Raw genomic sequence first — 9926 nt, forward strand, 5'->3', positions numbered from 1 at the left:
CTTGTATGTGTGATGGTGCAACGACGACAAGGTGCGGCGCGGCAGGGTGGCCACGAGGGAGGCAGGGCGACGCGGGTTTGAGTCGGCATGGTCAAGCAGGGCGGCACGGGCTTGCAAGGGGTTGCACGAGGGTTTCTCGGGCGCAGGGGTGGATTAAAAAGCTGTCTGGCTCGTTAAGCTTAATGAGCCAAAAAATCATGCTTGGCGCCGTCTTTTAAACTCGTTAAGTCCGTGAACACTCGCGAGGCTTTGTTAACAAACTATTATGTATTATGGTCTATGTCATGAGAGTGTGGGTCTAATTCTTAGAAAAAATATGTTGGCTATAATTATAAGAAGAGGTGTGGTTTTTGTCCTTTATAGGTTGGATTGAGTTGATTAGATTGAAAAGATGGAATGCATACTACAAAAATGTTGTTGCACAAAAAATATGTGTTGTGTTGTGCTAATGGGCTTAACGAGCTACTCGTGAAATCCATTTAGCTTCTTCGTTAAGCTCATTAAATTTAACAAAGGTAAAATTAATAATTGACTATTTATTAAAAAGCGAGTTACAAGCTTAATGATCCCTAACTCCCATGAACTTTTACGCGGTTTTCTGTCTGCCAAATTATACTGAAAGGGGTATGCTCCCGTAAATATGAGGGGAGTTGGAAAAAATATATGATATCTAAATAGTTCATCCCCACTAACCTATTTCTCTTAACATGCAGCCTATCCATCTCAACATACTTGCCACATCAGCATCCTATCAGTGACTTACATATAGGACCAACGAGTACAACAACCCTGTCACATGGGTGTTCGGTTAGTGCTAAGGCCTAAGGGACCCACCACAATCTGACCTCACGCGCGTCCTCTCTCGCTCTCCCCTGATTCAGCAGCTCTCGCAGGTCTTCCCTTCCACTTCCACGCAGGTCTCCCCTTCCTCTTCCCGTTCCACTTCCACTTTCACCTTTAATTCCCAAGCCGTCCGGTGCCTCTCCGGTCTGTCTTCTTGGTCTGCCTAACAAATCCAAGATCGATCAGTCTCGCTCCGCTGTCAATCTGGAGGTTTGCTCCCTCCCCACCGATCTGCTGCAATCCGCCTGCACGTCCGCCAGTATGCCCCCCATCCCCCACGCTCGCTCTCGGAGTTCGGATGCGGGCCAATCGTGATTCGTGGTTCCCTTGCCGCCGACGCAGATCATGGAGGAAGACATGGCCGAATTTGGTCTGCGCCGTACCTCCTCTCACATCCCGCCACTCGGCCTCTCCTCCACATCTCTATGGTAGGAGCGCGGGCTAGGCCGCCTTTCTATCGCCGGCCACCCTGAATCCCAGATCCTCGATGAAGCCACAATCCCAGAGGATTCTACCCGCCGTGCTCTTCTCAGCAGTGATGGCCTCGCCAAGAGTTAGTTGCGTCGGCTGCACCATAGAGTAATCCAAGAATCGGAAGCAACGAGGTATATACGTTTTCTCCCAGATTGGTTAGAAGTCCCGAAAAAAGGATTGTTTTGGAATTAGAAAATCTGATTGGGGCATTAATTTACTTTCTTTCTTTTTGATGCGATATTAGGAAAAGGAATCATTTTGGGTATGATTACGACTTACCTAATTTACTTCTGCAGCCTGATTTCTTCATGCTTTGGCATGTAATTAATTAGGAACATCTCGATTTTTTTATGCAAGTTTGTTAATGCAGATGACAGTGGGTTCACACGTATCATACAAGTTGGAAACTTCCATTTGGGTGGAGCTAATTTTCAGGTGGCCAAGAAAAAGGATCAAATTTTTAGGAATATTGGAAAGTCCAGATTGTAAGAATCAATTCTGGCATGCTATTCTGTTTCCTAACTTTTTTTTGGGATGCTACTAACTAAACCTCAATCTCTTATCATTTCATGCAGCGACACGTCAGAGTTTCAACAAAGCATCATATTATGTTATGAGCTGCCTCAAAGTTTTCAGGTGAGAACTACAAATGAACACGATTATTTGTACGAAGAAGATGAGTCATGGCCTGATGACAGCTTAGTACTTCATTGTTGTATATTCTTATTACTCTCACTGTTGAAACAGACATCTGTATTGCTTTTGAGTACATGCGCAACTGCACCCATTTAAATCTTATATCCATTGATATCTTTGTCACTAATGTCATGGGCCTATTCTCTTCATACCCATGTGAGTCAACAACAGATCCGCAAGGACATTCACAATATGCAGATGATCACCAAATTTCACCTTCATGCACGGTGTTGTAGACTTAGAAAAGAAATATTCATGCAGCCATATGAATAACCAACAGTCCCTCCTCAACTCATGTTCTATTTATTGACTAAATAAATTTTCAGTCCACTGTTTTCAGGAAAATAACAATTTCTAGAATAATTTCATGTCTTGAAATTAAGCAATACTGCAGGGTTACCATGATACATGACTTTCATAGAAACACGAATATGGGAGTACATACCAGTTTGCACCATCTTACCTTAATCCCTGATTATACCGCTCAAATTAGCCTCACCATGCTATTTATTTGATCCCTTCATGTATGTTACTCTCATAATACAAGTTATAATGCTCGGAGAAAATTGGAGTTACAGCCGCCTGCTGGTACACTATCTTGCCACTTACCGTGAGGTTATCCTCTATAATTTTACGATTATTATCTTTCCCATGCCTTCAGCAATTATGTTTGCAGACGAATGAATACTTGCATTAGTTTGCATCCCATCTATACACGTTTATTGGTTCCTCTTATGGATTATTGTTAAATTTTGCTATCTAATTTCCTACAACAGAACAATGAAACATGGATGGTTACGGTAGATGGAGGGCCAGAGTTTCACTATTCATTTTGTCATGCATGCTCAAAACAAAACCAAAAGATATCATCGGATTGTAGCACTGCAGGTTGTTTCCCTAGCCCTATGGGATGTCGTAAACACTAAAAGTTTAAAACTTTTCTTCCAGTTGTTGAAGAACATGTTGCCTCACTGTCGTGCCTCGCTTTTGTAGGAGATCTTGCAGCTTCCGCTCATCGGCGATCTTAATGGAGTGGCTACACAAAATATCCAGATAAACATGAAGAGTCTATTCTCCAATTTCAGTTTTTTTGAAGAACCAAGAATGGCAAGTACAACTCAACTTCGAATTTTTTCTTTGTTACGAATGCAAAACATAAAATCATCTGAGGAGGGAATTTCTAGACAAGGTACAACCTATAGGTATAAGCCTTTCAAAAAAGTTATCATGCCAGTATAAATAAATAAATTAGTTTTGTTTCTGTACGGTACTGCTTCCTTAGCAAATAAAGAATTATATCGATGTATGCTATTCTTGATGCCTCTTTGGATATGCTTTAGCTGTACTATCATATGCCCATACTTTATTTTTCCAGTTGTTAAGATTTGGCCACACGAATTTGAACTTCTTTATAGGTGAACAAATGCCTCATCTGGAGCAACTATAGGCTAACCAAGTGTACTAGAATTACTTCAATGCTCTTAAAATACAACATAGTTACTTGAGAGAGGAATCGATGCACGTTACTGATAATTCTCTTTATGTTTGTGCAGAAATATGTTTGCTCAACATTTCAAATGTAAATATAAATATTCCATTGGATCTCCAATACCAATATTTAGAATGTAATTGTAATGTTCAGCATTTCAAGCTGTATTTAATATTCATTCGTACATATATGCTTTTCTTTGAATCTGTTCATGGAAACCACAAAGTCCCGCAGCAACGTGCGGGGGTATCATCTAGTTTTTATGAAATCCTAAGAAAAAAGAGGTTTACGTGAGCTATTGAAGTGTTGTTTCTTTTTCTTTTGAGAAACTTTTGATCTATTTATTTTTCACTTATGAAAGTACAACAAACACCAGAAATAACTAAAATTACATCCAGCTACGTAGAACACCTAGCGACGCCTACAAGCGTTGAAACGAGTCGAAGGTGCACCGCCGTCATCGCCCCTCCCGTGTCGGAGTCGGGCACAACTTGTTGTAGTAGACAGTCAGGAAGTTGTCATGCTAAGGCCCCATAGAACCAACACACCAGAACAGTAACCACCACAGATGAAGAGAAGCGTAGATCAAAAGGATCTAAACTAAAGACACGCGAAGAACGAGAAATAAAGACCCGATCCAAGCACCAAAGGCACTCACCAATCGAAACCCGCGAGATCCGCCGGAGACACACCTCCACGCGCCCTCCGACGGTGCTAGACGCACTAACGGGACGGAGGCTAGGCGAGGAGAACCTTGTTCCATCTTCAGGTAGCCGCCGCCGTTTCGTCTACCTGAGCAAGACACAAACCCTACAAAACTTGAAGAAACACCTAAAAACGGAGCCCTCCCGCGGGCAAAGGCCGGGATCTACCGCGCACCCATGGCCTCCCAAATTTATTAAAATTTTGTTCAAATTACCCAAAGCAGTGAAATAATTTATCTTTTCTTATTGCAAAAATGGCCCAAATGTATTATAAAATTTTACCATATGTTCAAGGCACCGCACACAAAATACAACTTACATTGAGCTCTTTGGACCATCAAACGATCACTACCGCTATCAGAACGAACCGTTGTCGCCGCTTCCCAATGAAACCGACCTCATCACATCGATGATATTGATAGTCAGAAAGTCTTCGTAGGAGCCTTCGCCATCAACGTTGGACTCTTGAATCGATCTAAAGTGCCTGACACCGGATCTCACCATATCGCACCCACGAGCAGAAAAATTAACCACGACGCCCAAGGAGATGACAAAAATCTAGCAAAAAAATTAACCACGTCGCCCAAGGAGATGACAAAAATCTAGAACGGAGGTCCATCAATTCCGTTTAGATGAATGAACTCAAGGAGGATCAAAGGCCGGAAGATCAACCTAAAGAAGAAGCATTGCGATCCGTCTGAGCCAAGACACTGGATTTCCTCTCCTCGCCACCAACCGCCGGAGTGATAGACAAAGGGGACGCGAATCTGCGGGCTGACCATCGAAGAATCGAAAGGAAAAAATTTGCCCTAGCCGCAACTTACACACGAAAGGGAAAGAAATTGTATAACTTTTCCTTTGAAGTTGCACGGACAGTCAACCATATGGGAAAAAAGTTGTACATTTTTCAATCTTACAAACCAAATAGTTTTATAGCTCCTGTAACAACCTTCCCGTAAAACTGGCTCTATGGGAAGTCTATGTAACTTAAGATAAGTTGGCTGGTCAGGTAATTTCTTAGTTCCGTAAGCATCTTCTCCGTATTATTTTTATTTCCCATTAAACAAGCCTAGGGCCCACAATCAATGTCACGGATGATGTTGTCCGTCACATGACCGACATTGGGCTTGTATGTGTGATGGTGCAACGACGACAAGGTGCGGCGCGGCAGGGTGGCCACGGGGGAGGCAGGGCGACGCGGGTTTGAGTCGGCATGGTCAAGCAGGGTGGCACGGGCCTGCAGGGGGTTGCACGAGGGTTTCTCGAGCGCAGGGATGGATTAAAAAGCTGCCTGGCTCGTTAAGCTTAATGAGCCAAAAAATCATGCTTGGCTCCGTCTTTAAAACTCGTTAAATCCATGAACACTCGCGAGGCTTCGTTAACAAACTATGATGTATTATGGTCTATGTCATGAGAGTGTGGGTCTAATTCTTACGAAAAAATATGGTGGCTATAACTATAAGAAGAGGTGTGGTTTTTGTCCTTTATAGGTTGGATTGAGTTGATTAGATTGAAAAGATGGGTTGCATACTACAAAAATGTTGTTGCATAAAAAATATGTGTTGTGTTGTGCTAATGGGCTTAACAAGCTACTCGTGAAACCCATTTAGCTTCTTCGTTAAACTCGTTAAATTTAACAAAGGTAAAATTAATGATTGACTATTCATTAAAAAACGAGTTACGAGCTTAATGATCCCTAACTCCCATGAACTTTTACGCGGTTTTCTGTCTGCCAAATTATACTGAAAGGGGTTTACGTGAGCTATTGAAGTGTTGTTTCTTTTTCTTTTGAGAAACTTTCGATCTATTTATTTTTCACTTATGAAAGTACAACAAACACCAGAAATAACTAAAATTACATTCAGCTACGTAGAACACCTAGCGACGACTACAAGCGTTGAAACGAGTCGAAGGTGCGCCACCTCATCGCCCCTCCCGTGTCGGAGCCGGGCACAACTTGTTGTAGTAGACAGTCAGGAAGTTGTCATGCTAAGGCCCCATAAAACCAACACACCAGAACAGTAACCACCATAGATAAGAGAAGCGTAGATCGAAAAGATCTAAACTAAAGACACGCGAAGAACGAGAAATAAAGACCTGATCCAAGCACCAAAGGCACTCACCGACCGAAACACGCGAGATCCGCCGGAGACACACCTCCATGCGCCCTCCGGCGGTGCTAGACGCACTAACGGGACGGAGGCTAGGCGAGGAGAACCTTGTTCCATCTTCAGGTAGCCGCCGCCGTTTCGTCTACCTGAGCAAGACACAAACCCTACACAACTTGAAGAAATACCTAAAAACGGAGCCCTCCCGCGGGCAAAGGCCGGGATGTACCGCGCACCCATGGTCCTAAGACCACAGGAGACGTGGCAGATCGGCGACGCCGCCGACGAAAGGCAGAAACTGTAGCGGTCTTTCCTTGGAGGAGAGACAAAGCTATGGAAGTGCCATTTTTGTCTTAACTGTTCGTGGAGTGTAGTTTTTTTAGGGATAAGGGAGCAATCGGAGTTGCTCCTATAGAAATATTCTAAATGCCCATGAATTCCCTCGAACCATTTTCGCAAAAAAAAAACCTTGAACCAAAAGACCCAAATTCCAGTCATTACAAACTTTCTAACAATATACTTTCTCTGTTCCTAAATATTTGTTTTTCTAGAGATTTTAAATGGTTACTACATACGGATGTATATAGACATATTTTAGAATGTATATTCACTCATTTTGCTCCGAATGTAGTCACTTGTTCAAACCTCTAAAAAGACAAATATTTAGGAACGGAAGGAGTACAAAATGATATTTCGTCAAAAATTAAATGCGCAAAGCGTGCGATTTTGTCGAATCTATACTACTATTAAACAAGCAAACATATTCATCGCTAAGTGCACCCCATCTAATGCGCACAAAACAAACCGAAACAATTAGAGCCTTAGATCAGGCCCACTCATATCAATCTAACCGTCAGGATTAACAACTTATCCTCCTTGAGTGTGCGTTTAGCAATTTTAGGCATCGGACGAATACTCTGCCACCATCTCTAGCGATTCCAAAAATCCAAAAAGAAAGGAAACAAAACTTTTAAAATGGAAAGAAATCCCTACAATCACGTAACAGCCAATCTTCTCCCGAACTGCCCTCGGGACAGCCTCACGGGCGCCCTTCGCGTTGGCCCTCCTAGCCTCCCGCATGCCGCCGCCGCAGCCGCTCCATCTTGCACGGGTCGCCGCGCTCCCTCCCCGCAGCCTCCGCCGCTTGCTCCACCAGACGCTTGATGCCCACGCGGTGTTGCTGCGTGCGCAAGGGTTCTGCGGTGGAGACGTGGAAGAACGATGACGGGGTGGGGCCGTTTGACGCTGACGAGCGCAGTGACGAGAAGGCTCTTCAGACGAGGGTACTTCTCTCCCTCTCACTCTCTATGTTCCTTCTTCCCTCTCTACTCTCCTGTCCCTCTCAAGCTGCAGCAAGGCGTTGCGGCGGTGCCGGCATAAGGGCGTGGGCGGCGGCAGGACCAACTGCACCCTCTGCACCCAATCTGTCTTTCTAACCTCTCTGTTCAGTATGTTTGAGTAGAGGATCTAAATCGAGGTCACATGAGCTTGCCGGCAACACCCTCTGTGTATGCTCAATTACGAATCAGTAAAGATATACGTACATACCATTTGATGAAATATGTAAATGGACCTTCTGTGTATGCTCAATTACCTCTTGTATTGAATTTTCTGAAATTTTGGATCGATCAACACGTGATCGGTGACATGGAGAGTTTGTTCGCTCCTGTCACCTTAATGAATCCTGACCAATTCAATATCTTTTTTTATTGGTCATGCCATGTTTTATGCAAAATTTGAAGTAATCATAGATTGATTCTGAGCATAATGCACACAAAATTGTCCTATGTATTCCTTCTCCATCTTACTATTTTGGCTACATCTATTTGTCATTTTTTATTGACGAGTACAAGCCTGCTTAAGTGCTTAGTGAAGATTACATTTAGAGGACAGACTGTTCCCACAAGACTTTTTTAATATCACCATTATATCGCATGCTTCATTGTAGGGGATCCTTTTTTTCACATTTAATTTGTTACTGGCCACTAGAAACATGGGATCGGTCAAGGAAGAAAAGGTGGAGATGAGGAGGTTGCGGATGAAGTTGATCTTGAAGAGTATGAAGAAGAAGATGCGGCAGGTATCTATCTAATGGTGTGTCTCTTATATAGGGTGAGGATGGTTTCTATGACAAAGCTGGAATGATGCAATGGAGAGGCCGAGGACATGGGGGAAGAGGTTGTGGCTGGGGCCATGCATTACCATGGCGAGAAACGGGATGGTGGGCATCCAATCGACACTCTTCCATCGAATCACAGTGCTGAGCATCTGGTGGTGTCAAAGCCGCCTCCTGGTCCGCAGATGCCACATGGTAGAGGAAGGATAGTAATACCCTATACATGCGCCATGTATACTGCATTACTGTTGGTCGATGGCCATGTGAATATGTCTTTTAGCAGCTCATATATGTTCAGGTTCATGTCATCTTTAGTGCTAACAACTTAACAAGAGAATGTGCAGGTTATCAAGGGCAAACGACTAGATTCGGTTTCATGATTAACATTTACAATTGAGCTGGATGCCTTCAAATTACAACCGGAAACACTTGTATTTATGATCATGCACATATTTAATGCAAAGTTTTTTTACCATCCACATGTTCATGTTTTAGATTACAAAAAGAATGATTACCTCAAAGAGCTCCAGGAACACAGTTCTAGAATCTCTAAGAGCACATATTTATTTCTTGGAAGTGATTTATTTCATTGTTTGAATATTTAACCAGAGATACTTTGGCTAAATGCATGTGGTTTCTAATTAAATTAGACTACTTTGTAGTGATCATAAATCAATGATGCTTCCTTTTTACCATGGGTGAGCAATTGATGTACAATGAGATTTAATTGCTGGGAATAAAAAGTATTGTACTATCAACTGCAACAAGATCTACTTGATATCTATATTCTCCCTTTTGTTACTACTGTAATCATATCAATGTGCAAATGAAGTGCAAAGAAGTCCAAGATCTACTAACTTTGTTATCTACCTTGTTTCCGCACTACATGTATCCAAGTGCTTACGGATGCCTTTTGTGAATGAATTTAGGTTTTTTGAGTGAGCAGCTTGATACCTTTTTGGAAATGTATCCGAGTGGGTGAAATACTCCCCACTTGTCCCAAGAGGTCCTGGTGTGGAAGCTTAGCACTCAGTCTATCCTTTACTGAGGCAAAAATAGTTTGAATATGCACACCTTCATATATGTAGCTGGTAATGCATCTTGTTTGGGAAAGGGTATTTATAGTACTTATTAGTATAAAGTAAATTACAAAGTTTGTGGTATTCCAATTAAAAACTTTGTTGTTCCGTGACATTGCCACAATCCGATCGTTTGTGCTTGTTATAGGTTTAACTAAGTTTGCATTAGTTCATATGTACATGTCGTGTGCATGACTTGCAATTTGAATTAACAATGATTTTTGTTATTTCACGACATGCAACAATTTAAACGATTTTTGTTATTCATGATATGCAACATTTAGATGACCGTCATCTTTAAATAATTTTATGTTAATCTAGACGTGCGTTGCACGTACACGTTTACTAGTTTCTCACGGCCAAAACAAATCAAATCCCTCCGCTCTCGGTGTGTCGACAGAGCAAAAAAAATAAAAA

The 9926-nt window shown here is 42.4% G+C and overlaps 1 long non-coding RNA gene across 5 annotated transcripts; it reads left to right on the forward strand.

The window, feature by feature from the left end:
- The first annotated feature begins 839 nt into the window (after window positions 1-839).
- Window positions 840-3708, forward strand: LOC119298988. Of its 5 annotated transcripts, none has more exons than XR_005146056.1 (5): window positions 840-1579; window positions 1688-1802; window positions 1893-1953; window positions 2790-2901; window positions 3007-3708. It is a non-coding gene; the product is annotated as an uncharacterized LOC119298988 (long non-coding RNA). The 5 variants fall into 5 exon arrangements; XR_005146054.1 differs by having other exon boundaries at window positions 840-1448; window positions 1675-1802; XR_005146055.1 differs by having other exon boundaries at window positions 840-1448.
- The last annotated feature ends 6218 nt before the right edge of the window (window positions 3709-9926 follow it).

The sequence above is a fragment of the Triticum dicoccoides genome, chromosome 5A (genome assembly GCF_002162155.2).
Source record: "Triticum dicoccoides isolate Atlit2015 ecotype Zavitan chromosome 5A, WEW_v2.0, whole genome shotgun sequence".
Classification (NCBI taxonomy): domain Eukaryota; kingdom Viridiplantae; phylum Streptophyta; class Magnoliopsida; order Poales; family Poaceae; genus Triticum; species Triticum dicoccoides.